Genomic DNA, 19,449 nt, shown 5'->3' on the forward strand with positions numbered 1-19,449 from the left:
TCTGAATTTTTTCCATTTTTGTTCCACATCCTTTCTTGGCATTTCTTATTACACTTGTAGTCATTGATGCAACCACTGACTTATGATCACTGATACCCTCTTCTACATTCACGGAGTCGAAAAGTTCCGGTCTATTTGTTGCTATGAGGTCTAAAACGTTAGCTTCACGAGTTGGTTCTCTAACTATCTGCTCGAAGTAATTCTCGGACAAGGCAGTCAGGATAATGTCACAAGAGTCTCTGTCCCTGGCTCCAGTTCTGATTGTGTGACTATCCCATTCTATACCTGGTAGATTGAAGTCTCCCCCTATTACAATAGTATGATCACGAAACTTCTTCACGACGTTCTGCAGGTTCTCTCTGAGGCGCTCAACTACTACGGTTGCTGATGCAGGTGGTCTATAGAAGCATCCGACTATCATATCTGACCCACCTTTGATACTTAGCTTAACCCAGATTATTTCACATTCGCATTCGCTAATAACTTCACTGGATATTATTGAATTCTTTACTGCTATAAATACTCCTCCACCATTGGCGTTTATCCTATCCTTGCGGTATATATTCCATTCTGTGTCTAGGATTTCGTTACTTTTCACTTCCGGTTTTAACCAACTTTCCGTTCCTAATACTATATGCGCACTATTTCCTTCAATAAGAGATACTAATTCAGGAACGTTGCCCTGGATACTCCTGCAGTTTACCAATATTACGTTAACTTTTCCTGTTTTTGGTCTCTGAGGACGGACGTTCTTTATCAACGATGATAATGTCCTCTCTGGTAAGCCGTCAGGTATTTTATCGTTTTGCCCAAGGGGGGGGGGTCCCTCTAACCTAAAAAAAACCCCGTGTGCACGCCACACGTACTCTGCTACCCTAGTAGCTGCTTCCGGTGTGTAGTGCACGCCTGACCTGTCTAGGGGGGCCCTACAGTTCTCCACTCAATAACGGAGGTCGATGAATTTGCAACCATTATAGTCGCAGAGTCGTCTGAGCCTCTGGTTTAGACCCTCCACACGGCTCCAAACCAGAGGACCGCGATCGACTCTGGGCACTATGCTGCAGATATTAAGCTCAGCTTGCACTCCGCGTGCGATGCTGGTTGTCTTCACCAAATCAGCCAGCCGCCGGAAGGAACCAAGGATGGCCTCAGAACCCAAGCGGCAGGCGTCATTCGTTCCGACATGTGCTACTATCTGCAGCCGGTCACACCCAGTGCGTTCAATAGCTGCCGGAAGGGCCTCCTCCACATTACGGACGAGACCCGCCGGCAAGCACACCGAGTGCACACTGGCATTCTTCCCCGACCTACCCGCTATTTTCCTGAGGGGCTCCATAACCCGCCTAACGTTGGAGCTCCCTATAACTAATAGGCCCGCCCTCTGTGACTGTCGGGACCTTTCCGGAGAATCGGCCACTGGCCCAACAGGCGAGGCATCCTGTGGTGGCTCGGAAACGATGTCATCACCACTAGGAAGCACCCCGTACCTGTTGGAAAGAGGTAAGGCAGCTGCCACGCGGCCAGATCCCACCTTCGCCTTTCGGCCAGGCACGCGCGAGCCCACCACTGTCCGCCATTCACCCTGGAGTGATGGCTGACCGGTAAGATGCTCACTGCCGGAAGACGCAGCGACATCAGGGGTTCCATGTGATTCCAAGGCCACCGAAGTAGGCATAGGTCTCACCACAGTTGCCCCAACGCCACTACGAGCCGACGCCTGCGCCTCGAGCTCGATGAGCCTAACAGACAAAGCCTCCACCTGCCCCCGAAGAGTGGCCAATTCTCCTTGCGTCCGCTCACAACAACCACAGTCCCTACACATGACTATGTTTACCCTACTCTATACGGTGACAAATTCCCAAGATAATCTTCTGATGAGCTACTCTGATAATCAAGAAACACTCACTGAAATACGAGACGCGAAAACTACGCTAGGTTTTCCCAGAAAAACTATTTAAAAGCTAAGCGCAGCAAATAAGTACAAAAACGCTTTATACAAACAGTACTCGCTGCTGCTGGTGCTCTCGCTCTGGCTGTCACAAGACAACTGCTGATTCAAGTGACTAGTGGCTAACGGCCGCGAAACAAACAAAACACGTTTTAGGGCGCTTTCTGTTCTAAACGATCAAGAAAACACTAAGAAATCTAACACGAAAACTACGTAAAGTTTTATCAAGAACTGTTAGTTACTATGCAGAGCAGATAAACACAAATAGAATCCCTTCCTTAGTGGAAGGTCGTAAACAAAATGCAAAATAAACGCTTTATACAAACAGTACTCGCTGCTGCTGGTGCTCTCGCTCTGGCTGTCACAAGACAACTGCTGATTCAAGTGACTAGTGGCTAACGGCCGCGAAACAAACAAAAGACGGTTTTAGGGCGCTTTCTGTTCTAAACGATCAAGAAAACACTAAGAAATCTAACACGAAAACTACGTAAAGTTTTATCAAGAACTGTTAGTTACTATGCAGAGCAGATAAACACAAATAGAATCCCTTCCTTAGTGGAAGGTCGTAAACAAAATGCAAAATAAACGCTTTATACAAACAGTACTCGCTGCTGCTGGTGCTCTCGCTCTGGCTGTCACAAGACACCTTAGTGCGCATGTGCGATGTAACTCAGGTCAGTGGTAGCTACTACGCGATTGGGATTCCACCCGATCTTGTTGTTTACGTCCTTCCACATTAGGGCCTGTCACCTCGAAACGAGCATTTCAGGAAAGGCGAAGGTGGCAGGCTGCTCACGTGCTATTTTAATGAGCATAGCTGAAGAGTGGCTGAAAGACGGTGAAACTACAAATAAGTGACCAGTTGTTAGATAGACGAGCCTCATCACAAAACATGGAGGAAGATGGCTAGCGATCTGTGGCAGATCTGACGACAGAATGCAATTCTGGAGAAGGCGTACGGGTTTTGGACGACACCGTTCAACGCAGATGGTTGAACATACGTGTGTATAGCAGATGAACCCTGTGTGTTCAAATGTTGACCGAACGAGGTCATCAGTTACGATTGCAGTGGCTACTGGGTCATTGATATCGTACTGTAGACGACTGGAAACTTGTTGCCTGGTCAGATGAATCACTGTTTTTGCTACAAGAGGCAGATGACCGTATCAATATACGCATAGCACTGCTTGAAACAATCATGGCACCATGCACACGGTGTCTGGGGGTTTTATGATGCTAGTGGGACATTCACCTGCACTTTTGTGGGACAATTATATGTAATCTAAGGTATCATGGACCTGAAAAATCCAAGAATAATATTGCAGACTATCTCCAGCCCTTTGTGAATCCTTGTTAGCAATGTCATCTTCCTGAAGCATCATTGTCCCTGTCACAGTACCTGAATCATGTTGTTGTTGTTGTTGTTGTGGTCTTCAGTCCTGAGACTGGTTTGATGCAGCTCTCCATGCTACTCTATCCTGTGCAAGCTTCTTCATCTCCCAGTACTTACTGCAACCTACATCCTTCTGAATCTGCTTAGTGTATTCGTCTCTTGGTCTTCCTCTACTATTTTTACCCACCACGCTGCCCTCCAGTGCTAAATTTGTGATCCCTTGATGCCTCAGAACATGTCCTACCAACCGGTCCCTTCTTCTTGTCAAGTTGTGCCACAAACTCCTCTTCTTCCCAATTCTATTCAATACCTCCTCATTAGTTACGTGATCTACCCATCTAATCTTCAGCATTCTTCTGTAGCACCACATTTCAAAAGCTTCTATGCTCTTCTTGTCCAAACTATTTATCGTCCATGTTTCACTTCCATACATGGCTACACTCCATGCAAACACTTTCAGAAACGACTTCCTGACACTTAAATCTATACTCGATGTTAACAAATTCCTCTTCTTCAGAAACGCTTTCGTTGCCATTGCCACTCTACATTTTATATCCTCTCTACTTCGACCATCATCAGTTATTTTGCTCCACAAATAGCAAAACTCCTTTACTAATTTCAGTGTCTCATTTCCTAATCTAATTCCCTCAGCGTCACCCGACATAATTCGACTACATTCCATTATCCTCGTTTTGCTTTTGTTGATGTTCATCTTATATCCTCCTTTCAAGACACTGTCCATTCCGTTCAACTGCTCTTTCAAGTCCTTTGGTATCTCTGACAGAATTACAATGTCATCGGCGAACCTCAAAATTTTTATTTCTTCTCCATGGATTTTAATACCTACTCCGAACCTTTCTTTTGTTTCCTTTATTGCTTGCTCGATAGCCAGAACCATACCACATCGTATGAACTACATTCGTCTCTGAGCCATCAGACCACTAATCTTAACCTAATGGATCGCATATGAGAACTGTCAGGCGACACACCCACAAACCAGCAGCAGCCCCTACTTAAGAGGAATTGCATGTTCTTTGCACATGCATCTGATTCCATATGCCTCCACAAATCAGCTACCCCCTTACCGAATCCAGGTCATGCAGAATAGCTGCTGTATTTCATTCCACATGTGGAACAACACGATATCAGACAGATGGTCAAAGTACTGTGGCTCATAAGTGTATAAGCCCTTTGCCCATATCCTGTTGAGTAATTAATTTCCCAACTGTATTTAGGCAACCCTTCACAACCTCCTACCGTGTATTAACCTCTTCATCTCAACGAAATCCGAAAATTATAGAGGCAGTGTATGTTCTCAAAACCATCAAACGACGTTTGGTGTCGTTTTGCCGCTGATGTAATTGATCATAGGTTTCTGAAGGTCACAGGCGACACATGGCAAGGCCATCCAGGGCAGGGGAGGGTGAGGGAAGGTAGAGGCGAGTAAGCGGTCGTCCAACGGAAAACACGACTTCTATGCAGTGCAGTCAGAAGACGCTTTGAACAGTTCCTTACTGCTGTAACAAATTATTCCAAAATTACGTAAATGATCAGATGACATCAAAAAGCTATTACAGTGGTATGTGGTACTCTGACGTCAATGTCATGATGTATTGTGACTGTCCTGTAAGAGAACCATATAACCTTTTATGGGCATGATCACGAGTGCAACATTTCCATGGCGTTGGTGGACACTCTTCGTGATTCTGTCGCAAATGTGGCATTGCGCGGCAGCTCTTTGACATGCCGCTGGCACGTGACAGCGTGGGGCAGCCATGACAACGACCACACATAAGAAGGAAGGGTGCTGGATAAAGAGACATGATCGCTGTGAAGCTCCGCAGTGCGGAGCAGTGAAATTATTCTGTATTAGCCATAAAAAATCATTCGAAACTATAATTTCCCCCACACGTAGACTTTTTAAGAACTTTACTAAAATATATATAAATAGCGTATCATTGCAAATATTGTTGTTTACGATCACTTATAGCTTAAACAAGTGCATCAGCATGGGAATGCCGTTTTATCCAGTGGTGGTATTCGAAAATCCGCTATGTGAAGTTGAAGAATGGACTCGTGTATGTAATGTTTCCAGGCAGATTGCAGCTTTACTCCATGGGAGCACCCTCTCTCCCTCAGCGGACCTAGGTGATCACACTGTCAGTAGTAGACTTCCCACAAGCAGATAATCTACTTAATGATAGGAACTGTACAGGAGCATAGCTGGTAGCCACATGTCTACAGATTCTGTGAGAGAATGTGGAGCAAACTGTTGGAAATAGGCTGTGGTAAAACAGCTTCATGGGTAAAGCAATGTTCACTTTGACTGCACCCATGTTTACTGTCTGCTTGTGTTTCGCCAAACTAGTACTGGAGCCAAACGGCAAACAGTCTGAACATCATTGTTATGAAGTTTGGTACCCTTGCAGTAAAATAAGTTTTCCATCTACACGAGCTCGAGTAGCGCAATTTCAATTATAACCACCTGTAGGACCACTATGAAACACTATAAGCAGAAGAAGAGTGAAAGTATATGTATTATCAGCCTAATCTGTAAGATCCCACTATAATATGTTACTCAGATTGAGGGGTTTAACACTTATTAAAAATGTAGTGCCTTCACACAACGCCGGCCGCGGTGGTCTAGCGGTTCTAGGCGCTCAGTCAGGAACCGCGCGACTGCTACGGTCGCAGGTTCGAATCCTGCCTCGGGTATGGGTGTGTGTGATGTCCTTAGGTTAGTTAGGTTTAAGTAGTTCCAAGTTCTAGGGGACTTATGACTACAGATGTTGAGTCCCATAGTGCTCAGAGCCATTTTTTTCACACAATGAGTGGTGTGTATTATGTTCCCTGTTACTAGACTACCGAAAACAATTAATATATATAACAACTAGAATACTGAGTAATGCACTCCCACTCATGATCAAATCTAGTATGTTTATGGCACGCCATCACTACCTGAGGCAGAACACTACTGAAGTAAAGTAATTATACCTCTGTAACAGAGAAGCTATAAAGTCACTGAAGCCATAATCATCAATCAATATTTATTATTTTAAAAACTAAGGAACTTACAAATTTGTAGTTGGCACGTAGGGAACACTACAATGGCTTTTGATGCAAAATGCTGGACTGTGTGTGCTCAGTATCAAGAGACAAAATGACACAGATGCAGGAGTATTGTCGAACGGTACATGAAGTGTAACAGACTGGCAGTTTGTTGGATGTCGTCATACAATGTGTGTGTCTTCATCTCATCATCTAACTTATTGATAAAGATGCGTCACAGTCGATATGACCTTGACTGGGACACACACACATGCCGCTGGCATCTGTTTCACACATTCAGCAACTGTCCTATATTCCAACAACAGTAGCGTAGCAAAACCTAGAAAAAAATCATTCGAAATAAACTGTCAAAGAATCCGAATAATTCGTTTTAAATAACGGACTGTGATGGGATACCTTCGTAATTTTTTTGTAAACTAATAATGGACTGCTGCAATCATCAGCATTATTTTATTACATACCCTTCACACACTGTGTTTGTATATTATAGCGTTAACTTAGTCAAAGCACACTGAAGTATTATTAAGTAACTACTACTAATAATACCTATTCGAACGTCATGCACCACAGTGCACACCTGAATTACTTGATGGGAGAAATACAACTGGCATATTTACTTTCGCCCCTGAAGCTTGACACACAGCTACGTAGATGGGTTTCCAAACAGAAGTTGTTTAGCTGCTACCATAGCAGTAACAACAACATTGCAGTGTTTTCACACTGACATGTAGTCGCCCACCAGAAAACATTACCTCCCATGTCTACCATGAGAAGCAGAAGCAGTAGACATCCCATGTTAAGAGATTTATTCCAACTGCAACATGCAAAATACTGTAACTCTTTTATTTCCTGCTGTTTCCAATAAGGGTGTGTTCAACACAAATGAATAGCCATTTATGGGAGAATATAAACGTTATCATCTAAAACTGTATATGATCCAGACATTAATATGAGATCTGCCAACAGAAAGGGTTGCTTGGGCATTCGAACATTTAATGTAGTGCAGGAGGGCCATACATGAATAACTAGCAAATACCTGTTCTTAATCATGCTTGATACCTCTAGCGATGAAACATTTAGTTTTTTGTGATGTACACATAACCCAGTCACCTAAAACAACGAAGTTCATTCAGATTCGATGGGTTTTGCCCTAATTTAAATCCCATAACGCTAGCACTATCATAGCGATCAGAGATCCTTAAGCATCTCTGAAAACCAACCAATATGTATGCCCTAATACTCCACGGAAGAAACTTAAAGTAATTCAGATGATAATTCTACCAGCAGTACTGTATATCTCAAGATTTAGAACATGGCTGCACTTAAGCAATTGTGCATGCCCTAACTTCAATGCATTACAAATAACAGCCAGCAAGTTGCAAAAAACAGGTTTATCAAAGCTTGACAATGGTTTCGATGGATTAAAAACTTTTTTTTTTTGGCAGGAGGTAGACATAAAATCACGCTGTGTATAGTCAAAGTGAGAGTGGTTGACTCTGTCTATTACATGTCATCCTCTTAATCTATATACTTTTGTATCCTGCGTATAATATGTGATATTTAAGAAAAGAATTCAGAAGTTTTATGACAAAACCCTACAGCAGATGGCTACTACTTGTGTTTACGTGGTGACTGTGGATGACTTGTACTAGTCAGAGTCAACGACTCCCACTTTGACTATAGATAAAGTGATTTTACGTCCTACATCATCAGGAGAAGACGGTTTTAAATTGGTCAAAACCATGGTCAAGGTTTAATAAACCTGCATTTTGCAACTGGTCGGCTGTTATTTCTAATGCATTGAAGCTCATTGTATATCTCACATATACATTACTCCACTGCCGCACCTAATGTGCAGTACGTTACACACAGTAAGATCTGTAGCACTTGACATGTAACATTACGACAATCGATTTATAGAAGAAATCATTCGTCTCAGTGTACAATCCTAGGCTTATTTCACAAGTAAAATACCCTTTATATGGCTGTGGGCAGGTGATTGGTCGACAATAGCAGCTGCTGTGGGGATTGAGAGAGAGAGAGAGAGAGAGACTATGTGCGTACATATAACCCCAGCAACTCATTTAGTCGTTCATGTGATGCTGCTGATCACGAGAATGACTTATGTCAGTAACTGCAATTCAAAACTTGTCATGTTGGTGGCTCAACTGACAACTATAGTAAGTGTTTTAGTGGCATGTAGTTGAAACTACTGAACTGACGACATATAGTGTATTATTAAAGCAAGTGCTGCAATCGTCAGGTTGTTACGCTATACGATGTGTTTCACTGCTGGCAAGATATACCCTCTAAGTGATAATGTGAAGAATGCATCCAACAACATTGTGCAGGGTGTTATACAACATTACCTATGTGTTAGCTCCAATTTGGGTGATTCCTTGGCATCATATGGGCGGGATTAGATACATGATGACTTTAGGATTATAAAAATACTGTTAAATTTTGTCATATGGCAAGTGGATTTTATGAAGGAAAAATGAGCATGTATTAAAAAGTTTACATACATTAAAAATGTAATAAATTATTTTATGAAGTGTTACAATATTTGTGTAGTTTGTTTTGCTAATAGCAGAGTGTGGGTATTCAGCTGTGAACTATGGTTATGAGTGTAGAGGTATAAATGTATCTCAATTATTCAAAATGACAGTCATAATCGCATTATTTATTTTGCCGCCTACCGGTTTCAACCTGCAATGGGTTTATCTTCAGGGTAATTTACACTGTAGAGTTATAATATTAGTAAGTAAGATTACATACATGATTACTTACTAATATTGTAACTTTACAGTCTGAATTGCCCTGAAGATGACCCCATCGCAGGTTGAAAGCGGTTGGTGGCAAAATAAATAATGCGATTCTAACTGTCATTTTGAATAATTGATAATAAGTAAATTAATCGCTGTTTATCTCCATAAAACTATGTTGTTTAAAAACCAAAAGTATATGAGATGAAGTCGTAATAGAAAAATGGATGAAAATCAACAGATGTAATGTGCATATATGGACAAACAATTGATTATAATTTCAGAAAAGTTGGATAATGTATTCAAGAGAAAGAAATTCACAAATTGAGCAAGTCAATAATTAGTCCACCTCTGGCCATTATGCAAACAGTTATTAAGCCTGGTATTTATTTATAGAGTTTATAGAGCCACATCACACAAAATTCTGTCCAATTAGCCTGTTACATCGTCAAAATCCCGAAATAGTTGAAGCGTACTGCCCACGATGTTACAAATGTTCTTAATTGGTGAGAGGTCTGACGACATTGATGGCAAAGCGAGAGCGAAGACTAGCAGCACAAATTGCCACCGTCTGTGGGCGGGCATTATCTTGCTGAAATGTAAGCTCAGGATGGCCTACCACGAAGGACTACTGAGCAGGGCAGTGTGTAACGTCGACATACCACTGTGCTGCAAGGGTACATGGATGAGACCTGAACAGGTCCTGCTATGAAATTAAATGGCACCCTAGACCATCACTCCTGGTTGTTGGGCGGTATGGCAGCCGACAGTCAGGTTGAATGTCAACTGTGAATTGTAGTTTATTCGTCTCATAAGTTTATCCATCTCATAACGCACATACGCTATTCATTTCATTAGAGTACAGGAGACACATCAAAGTATAGTTGTACAATTTCACTTATATGAAACTATAAACAATAAAATGGAGTTGTATTTAAAGATCAGTGTAATTTTTTTGTGAAAAATGCCTTTACATATTCGCATAACAAGACACCTACATCCTGTTCAAATATACAGCTCATCATTCATGAAATCTTCAGCTTATTAGTAACTTCTCTAAAGCAGAGTATAATGTAGCTTTCTTTTCAGTGAACCTAGGTTCATGCTCAGAATATTCTTAGCTTCAGTCTGTTGTAAATATTGATTCCTCTATACTGGTAGTATGAGCATATAAGTTTAAACCATGAGCAGAGAGCATAAAATTTTCTTTATCTCTTGTTAGTGTGATCAATCCATAAATAATTCTAAATTGCTACACAAGAATGATAATATCACAGATACATAGGGAAGGTACTGTTAATAATTTGAGGGTTTTAAATAATGGGTGACATGATTTCCTTGGATGCATAGCATATATGTTTCTAATAACTCTGTTTTTGCAATTTTAGTATGCACATTTAGTTGCTCAGACTCTCCCAAAAACAATACCATACCTTATAATTGACTAGAAGAAGCTACAGTACACTATGTTTCATGTGTCCATGTCAGTGACACTTGTGAACATTTGCTTTACAACTGCAACGCTACGTGCTTTGTTTACTAGGTACTCCACATGTTTGTTCCAATTTAAATTCTTGTCTGGGTTTAATCTTAAAATAATCACAGACTACACTTCTTCTAGATTTTGATTTTAGTCGTTTATGATTATTGGGATGTTCAGGATTAAACTACTTAGATGAAACTGTGTTTCTAAATTATGTATTGTATTGATGATACAGAAAGGGATATACACTGGTTCATGCCATCCTATTAATACAGATGTGTAATCTGCAAATGAAACCGATGGGGCATTAATGTAGAATAGAAACAAAATACATTCTGGGATAGCACCTTGAGGGAAACCATGTGTTACTGTCTTCCACAAGGAAGAATAATTTGCTGCATTTGTAGAGACAGCCATTTTTTGTTTCCTGTTGCACAGGTATGAAGTAAGCCAATGTAGAACACTACCCTTAATTCCATACCTGTCAAGTTTATGGGAAAGAAGGGCATGAAAGGCTTTTGTAATGTCACAAAATATCCCTGCAACTTTATTCTTATTGTTTAATGATGTGCTAATCTTATCAAAAAACTTAATTGCTTCTGTAGTGTTTTTTGCCACACTGGATGCTAAATTAATTCAATTATTTCAATAAAATTTTGAATCTGTATGACAGCAGCTATTTCCAATACTTTTTACAGGACTGGAAAAACAGGTATGGGAACAGCAGCTTCACTTCTGCATATTTTAGCACCTCTGGGAAACACTTATGTTCAAAGATGGGTTTGTTATTGCAGTTTGTTGATGTTCTATTTTTTTAGGCGCAAATTTGAAACCTTCTGGGGGAATTCCATCCTAACCTCCAGAACTATTTTTTGGCATTAGTATAATATTTTCTACTTCTATTGCTGACTAATTTTAAATTTTGTAACTCATTCAGTCATTTGGTCTAGTCTGAAGGGGCATACTTTGTTGTCCTAATTTGCAACATTTTCTTCTTAGTTGTTTCCATTAATGAAGAATTTTTGAATTATTCAGAAATTTGAGTTGGATTTACAATAACCTCATCTTCAAGCCTGATTTTACATATTTCATGACTAGAGCATGTAATACCTAATTTAGATTTCACAACTAGTCACTATACTTCGGATTTATTCTCATGCCTTAAAATGAAACTATTATTTTCCACTTGCTTTGCTGCCTTACAACCCTCTTAAATATAGTTTTGTATCGTCTAATTTATTCAATAAAGTCAGTATTTTTATTGTACCTTATTTCATTATGTAGCGGTCTTTTCTAAGCAATAGAGATTTTTATATCTTTTGGGGCCCATTTCAACTTTTGGTCACTTTATTGAAACAAGCTTTTGGTGGAAACGTTTCACTGAATATATTTAAAACACTACTTAAGAACACTTCAAAATTTGCACTATTGGAAATATCTTGTTCAAAGTGCCATTCTGTCTCATTCAGCTTGTCATGAAATAAAACCATATTTTGCTCATTAAGGTTCGTTTTAACGTGGACCTTTTTACATGTAACTTTTTTACTTGATCTTAGGTCACTGAATAATGCTAAATGATCAGAAACTCGAAAATACAAACAAAAATTTATTTTCTTCTTCAAAAACGTAATTCTCTAAAATATTGTCAATGTATGTAGCTGACTGAGCCAATGAACTTTAATACTTTGCCATTTTCATTCAACACATTGATGTTGAAATCAGCACCAACTACCATTTTTTTTTCTTTATCTCTTTACTGAATTGTTCAGTAAACCTGAAATTTATGTAGAAAATGCTTAGTTGTGACATTTCCTGGGCTTGTATAAATCGAAATTGAGGTTCCTTAATTAGACACAGCAATCTTCACAAATACTTTTCCTAGAAAAGCTGGTAGCTAATTTAACGTTTTAGATTATTTTAAAGAATTTTCTTTTACCTTCAATTATGTGGTGTTGATTTAAATAAATTAATGTAATATTTTTAAACTCAGACAAAAATTTTTGAAGTTTATGTATTTTAGAGCTTTTGTAGCTCTAACGTTCAGCATTTAATCCATTTACACACCAGTGTGTTATATATGTACACCCAGTTCTGTTTATAATTTTAGGTTTAGGTTCGTTAACATCCCCATCAGCACTTATTAGTTTCCCTTATTTCTTATGGTATGACAAGGACCAGTGAACATTTTGCTAAGGGTTCTGGAACACAATCTGTTAAAATGTGAACCATCTTCGCCCAGACATTTATTGCTTGAGAATTTATTGGAGTGTATAAATACAGCTCCTAACCTATTGCAGTGCTCCTTAATACTAGAACTTTCGTTATGTATTTTTTGCTCACAAATCTTCTGCATATTATGCTGATTATTACAATCGTAGAAGCTTTGTATAGGTGTCTTCCCGTTAGAATCACGTTTCCTGTTTCACTAGGAATTTCTTCCTCGCTGTTGCTTCAAAGAGAATTTGTCCCCATTTCTAGGAATACAGCTATGTAGTTCCGGCTCGATTCGTGTCTTGAAGTTTCTTCCGAGCGTAATATATTACTGAGGTGTTTACTCAAATTCTGATACTTGGTTGCTCGGTATACATTAATCTTTGCATTTGGCTCTTCGATGATTTTCACCATGTTGTTGTGTTGTTGTGGTCTTCAGTCCTGTGACTGGTTTGATGCAGCTCTCCATGCTACTCTATCCTGTGCAAGCTTTTTCATCTCCCAGTACCTACTGCAACCTACATCCTTCTGAACCTGCTTAGTGTATTCATCTCTTGGTCTCCCTCTACGATTTTTACCCTCCACGCTGCCCTCCAATACTAAATTGGTGATCCCTTGATGCCTCAGAACATGTCCTACCAACCGATCCCTTCTTCTGGTCAAGTTGTGCCACAAACTTCTCTTCTCCCCAATCCTATTCAATACTCCCTCATTAGTTATGTGATCTACCCATCTAATCATCAGCATTCTACCATACTGTCGTCAATAACGAGAAAGTCCGCTTTGACCGTATTTGTTTTATTACCACTTTGCTTATTCACTTTTTGTTGTATGTCACTTTTGTCTATTTATATTCGTTCATTGATTTACAATCTTCATTTTTCTCCAAAACCCCTACACTTTCTTTTGAAGCGCGAGAAATTGTACCAGTCCTCCGATTCTTGCCTCTTTGTGCGTTAATAATGTTTTGCTCATTTTCTTGTTTATGGTCAACAACAACTCGTGTTTCTACGCAACTAAAGTTCTCTTCACGCTTCAGGTCTCAATTTGCTTCCGTAAATAAGCGTAATTTTCTTTTCAAATCGTCTATATCAACAGCACTTTTATAATTTCATCTTCCGACTATACTGCTGATGCTAAACACGCGTTTTCATGTTCTAAGCAGTCGCAACACGACCATTATAAATCGTCACAAATAACTTTTAAACATACTTTGGCGCCCTTTTCATGGAATTAAAAGTTGCACTTAACGAACAGAATTCCTTTAACTACACGTTTTTACCACTTCTTACATGACGCACTGTTTATTTTATTCTCTTTCGGGAGTGATGCGACTCTGCACTCTACACCCGGCACCAACTTGCTCGCTGAAAGAGGGACTTAGCTCCCGGTGCCCTTGCGCCGACTACCATTGACTTATGTTCACCAAAAATCCCGTTTGCAGTTTTATCGGGCTCATTCAGCATGGAATCTCACTGCGTAGAATGGAATTGTCTTCAGTGACGATTTCCCCTTCCAATTAAGCCCCGATGACCACCGAAAATGTGTCTGGAGACGCCGCAGACAGCAACTGGATATTCCCACCGCTGTCTGATGCTGTTTCCACAAACTGTATTCGGAATGTCCACTGCCTCTACCAGGTCATAAGATTCAAGTAAATCCATTAACCTTTTTTGTCTCTGGAGAATAAAAAGCTTTTTTCAGGGAACGTATCTATCACTGTTAAGTCTTGGTGGCCAAATCCTGTGGACGCGTAGAATTTGGTCTTTTACAATATTTCGGTATGTCAGCTACTCCTCTGAATGAAGAATTACATTTGACATAGGTGGCCATCCCTGTAAGATACATCCGTGTGATGGATGTGGAAATTGTACCAGTTAGTTTTAAGCTTGATGTGAAAAATAAGTCATTCAGATCGAAGAAACTTTTTCTTTTTTCACTCAGGTCAGAACTGCATTGAAAGCTGTCTATAAAACATTGACAAATAAAAACAGGGAGCAGTTTTAAATGAATAAACTGTGTTCGAAAAATTCTAAGCAAACACGTTTGTCAGAGTAGGTAACTTCTGAAGAAACACAACATATTCCTTTTCATAAGGTATGTGATCGGACCTGAGGAAGGAAACCTAAATACGTTAAGTTTTCAAAAACCACGTGAAAGTGGCCAGCTATGTGATATAAATCGATGTCTCTCCAAAGAGTCGTCACGCGCGTTTTATCTGATGTTTCCGCACATATTTGCAATTTCGTTTTTGCATTCTGTTATAAAGATAATTATTTTTAAAGCGTAATTTTTCGTACCGATTCTATAGAGTGATCCCCGATTAGCCTAGTGCGATATTTGTTTTATCGATATGTATTAACAGGCTCAAAATGGTTCAAATGGTTCTGAGCACTATGCGACTTAACTTCTGAGGTCATCAGTCGCCTAGAACTTAGAACTACTTAAACTTAACTAACCTAAGGACATCACACACATCCATGCCCGAGGCAGGATTCGAACCTGCGACCGTAGCTGTAATAACAGGGACAGTAAAAACAGCAAGAGTAAACAGCAATCCAGAACGACTCATAGCGCTGCCTGTTTGGTAGTAGCAGTCAGCGCGGTTGTTTTTCGAGTTTTACTGACCCTGTTAGTGCCGCGTGGAGTGGCCGCGCGGTTTGAGGCGCCATGTCACGGATTGCGCGGCCCCTCCTGCTGGAGGTTCAAGTCCTCCATCGAGCATGGGTGTGTGTGCGCTGTTCTTAGCATAAGTTAGTGTACGTTAGTTTACGTAGTGTGTAAATCTAGTGACTGTTGACCTCAACAGTTTGGTCCCTTCGGAAAAACACGCATTTGAACATATTTTTTACCCTGTTAGTACATATCGCTAAAACAAATATCGCGCTAGAGTAATCTGGGGCCGCTCCATCAAAGGGACACGTAAAATTTCACTTTTAAAAAAATTGGTTTGTTGCTGGAAAGATGTGATGAGCAGTATTTGTTTGTGCCGACTCCAGCTACACAGTGAAAAAACGAAATTGTAAATTTTTCTGAAACACCAGACAATATGCACCTGACGACTTTATAGGGTATATGTATCTACAGAGTGAGCGTAGCCTACTGTACATGTTCTCAACATCAAACCGGGATAGTCACGTGATTTTGGGACGACGCTGCTTGTCTTCGAGTAGTGGAAATAGCGAAACAGGAGTATTACACCTATTCACCTTGTTTTTATATACATTTCTGCACGTTTGAGTTTTAGTAACAGCTATGGTGCAGTTTTGTAATTGCTACGGATGTAAAGAAAAGTATGCGAAAGGAGGACCAGTTACTTTTCAAAGATACGTATAACAAATGTATTATGTGAATAACGTATTGATAGGAGGCACACTATGTGCTGAAAAACATCGAGGTGCTCTCTTACGATGTTCTGTCTTCTAAAGATAACTTTTTGCGATTTTATGGCTATGTGGTTACGACAAAAGTTCTAGATAAATTTGCAAGTGTGTGTGAGTAAACTGCCAGTCAGTGTACACATATTTGTGCTATGTCGATATGCAGATAAAATTTACACATGGCAGTCTAATCAATTTCCTCCAGTTTATACAGGTTCTTAAGTCCTTGCGTGTATCGAAGTATTTCCTATTCAATGTCATTGTAACGTAACTAATTGGAACACATTCGATGCTATCCTCACATGCAGATGAACTTACACATGACCGTCTGAATAATATCTTCAAAATTATGCCAGTTCTTACACCCTTGTGTGTGTCTAATTATTTATGCATGAGTTTCCTATACAGTATCACTGTAACGGAATTAATTAGAACAGATTCGCTGTCACTTCTCTTATTACTCCAAAATTCGAGCAATGATCTTGTATTTTTTTTTTAATTTTTTGTGGTTACTGTATGGTTATGCTTTTCTGATGAGATAGAAAAAATTTTATACATATTTTACTCGCCTATGAGCAGCAGAAGGGTAAATAAGGAAAAAGAGAAAATAATGACGGAAAAGAAGGTACTGCGAATCGCTACCGTATTTACTGTAACAATTTCGTAGTTCCAAAGCCATTGTTTTCTTCATGACGCATCGGCCCAGTCAGCAGAATCACTGTAACGTAATTAATTAGAACAGAGATTCGACAATATGAATAAGTGCAACATAAAACGTGAAAGAATGTTGTTGGCTGTCAGTTCCTACCCAGCTACCTAAAAACCGTAAGCTGCTCTTCACATCTTTAAGCCAACTTCAGTTCCTACTATCATACCGTTAAGATGTCTGAAAAACAGGTACGCAAAGTTTCACGGTACATTTGAAGGTGATCTGTCTGTAGTAGCGAAGTAATAACACTCACAAGAGGCTAAGCGCAATACGAACTAAAATTCGACGTCCCAAAATCACGTGATTTGATTTTCAGGGGATACTGCGAGCAGAATTGTCGTTCTGCTCATCCGAGTGTTCACTCCGTAGATAGTTATACTCTATGGATGACTCTTAGGTGATACAGCCTTTATATACAGTATATCTTTGATTCGCGATGTAAGCTAATAACGGATACCCTTTGACTTACAAACCACTGTACTTATACATTCGTACAATCTCTGAACTGTGTTGTTGTTTCGTGTTCCGTGACATCTAAAGGTGAAAACATATTTATGACGAAACTCTGGAGTCCTTCTGCTGGTACAAATTGTAAGTAGCATTAGTGTTGTTTAAGAATTGTAAACCCAGTGCAGTATTACGATGAAGGTTGAAAGTTTTAAGCTTTCGTGTTCCAATCCGAGACTGACCAATCTGACCGGACCGTCCCCCTTGCCATCCTCCGCCAATGGCGTCAGTGGATGCGGTGTGGAGGGGCACGTGGTCAGCACACCGCTCTCACAGTCGTTGTCGGTATTCTAGATCTTGCAACCGCTACTAATCGGTTGGCCTCACAAGGCTGAGTATATCAAGTACCACTCCTCTAATGAGAAATCCCTGGCTGTACAGGTAATCGAACCCGGTTCCCCCCATAGCGGTCAGCCGCGCAGGCCACTCGCCTACTTATTAAGCTAGCGAGTGCTGATTACATGTAACCTTTAGCGAAATGAAACTCGAAACAGACGTCTCGCTACAGCCAACGAACAAAAATGTAATGTAATCCACTCATACACCTGATGATGAGGATGTAAGCCCATGAAGCAGGTCGCGGAAAAGAATGAAAAGACAATACCATAGGTAATATTTTTTTAATTTGCAGGGTGGCTGTAATTAAAGCTTCGCAATCTGAGAAGGGTCCCATGAAAAGCGAGTGATATAGGACGGCGAAGCTCTTTGGAAACTTTTGTAAGGACATGTGGAAAAGAAATAATAAATAAGCCGTTGAGAGAAACGCATTTGAATTTCCACATGAGAGGGTAACTTATATTAATTGCGTACCACGTTTGCGTTCCAGCTTACAAAAGTCGCTCAGTGTGACGACCATCCGATCCACGACAGCCTAGATCCACATAGAATGTTCTACTGCCGCGCGGGATTAGCCGAGCGGTCTGTGGCGCTGCAGTCACGAACTGTGCGGCTGGTCCCGGCGGAGGTTCGAATCCTCCCTCGGGCATGGGTGTGTGTATTTGTCCTTAGGATAATTTAGGTTAAGTAGTGTGTCAGCTTAGGGACTGATGACCTTCGCAGTTAAGTCCCATAAGATTTCACACACATTTGAACATTTAGAATGTTCTACTGCTGTCTGAAACATCTCTGGTGGGATGTTGGCTATCTTCAACTTGCAACGTGTGTTAGTGTCCCGTTGATAAACACTGCTCTCCAGGAAACCCACAGCCGTAAATGGCACGGGTTTAAATCTGGCGATGTTGATGGCAACACAGTTCTGAACGATTAGCCAGTGATTCCTTTTACTCCAGATGTGTTACGGAGCAGTCGAGTGACTTCACGAGCAACGTAAGGTGGAGCTCCATTATGCATCAAAACAGTTGAGTTCAAAGCAGCTCTCTCTCGATGAGCATTGATCTCGTGTCGGCAAAGCAGATCACAGCAACGTGTGGCGTTCACGCTTCATGTCTTTGGTTTTTAGGGTCCGTGTCTTTGAACCTTCTGTCATCTTATCAATATGGGGCCTAGTAGCAAGTGGTGACACTAATACTACTAAGAACGCGCACAGTCTGAACATCATTCCTATAAAGCTGGGCAGCTATACAGAAGCAATTTCCTGCCTCAAGAAGCGAAAGTTTAACTATACCCACTCTGTACATTTTACTGTCAAACAGTGGCAGTCCAACACGAGCGCCGTAAGATTCATCCCATTGAGTCTAGTTTTTTATACAATGAGAGACGCTTGCAAATAGTAGGTCAAGTTTCTCCGCCCAAGAGGGGAAGTTTAACTATACCCACACTGTACATTTTATTGTCAAACAGTGGCAGTCCAACACGAGCGCCGTAAGATTCATCCCATTGAGTCTAGTTTTTTATACAATGAGAGACGCTTGCAAATAGTAGGTTAAGTTTCTCCGCCCGAGACGGGTTGTGATAATATGGGGTGGTACGCACTAACTTACACGTCTAAAAAAAGTTTTTAAATTCCCTCGACGTGGATGCAGCT

The sequence above is a fragment of the Schistocerca piceifrons genome, chromosome 3 (genome assembly GCF_021461385.2).
Source record: "Schistocerca piceifrons isolate TAMUIC-IGC-003096 chromosome 3, iqSchPice1.1, whole genome shotgun sequence".
NCBI classification, from domain to species: domain Eukaryota; kingdom Metazoa; phylum Arthropoda; class Insecta; order Orthoptera; family Acrididae; genus Schistocerca; species Schistocerca piceifrons.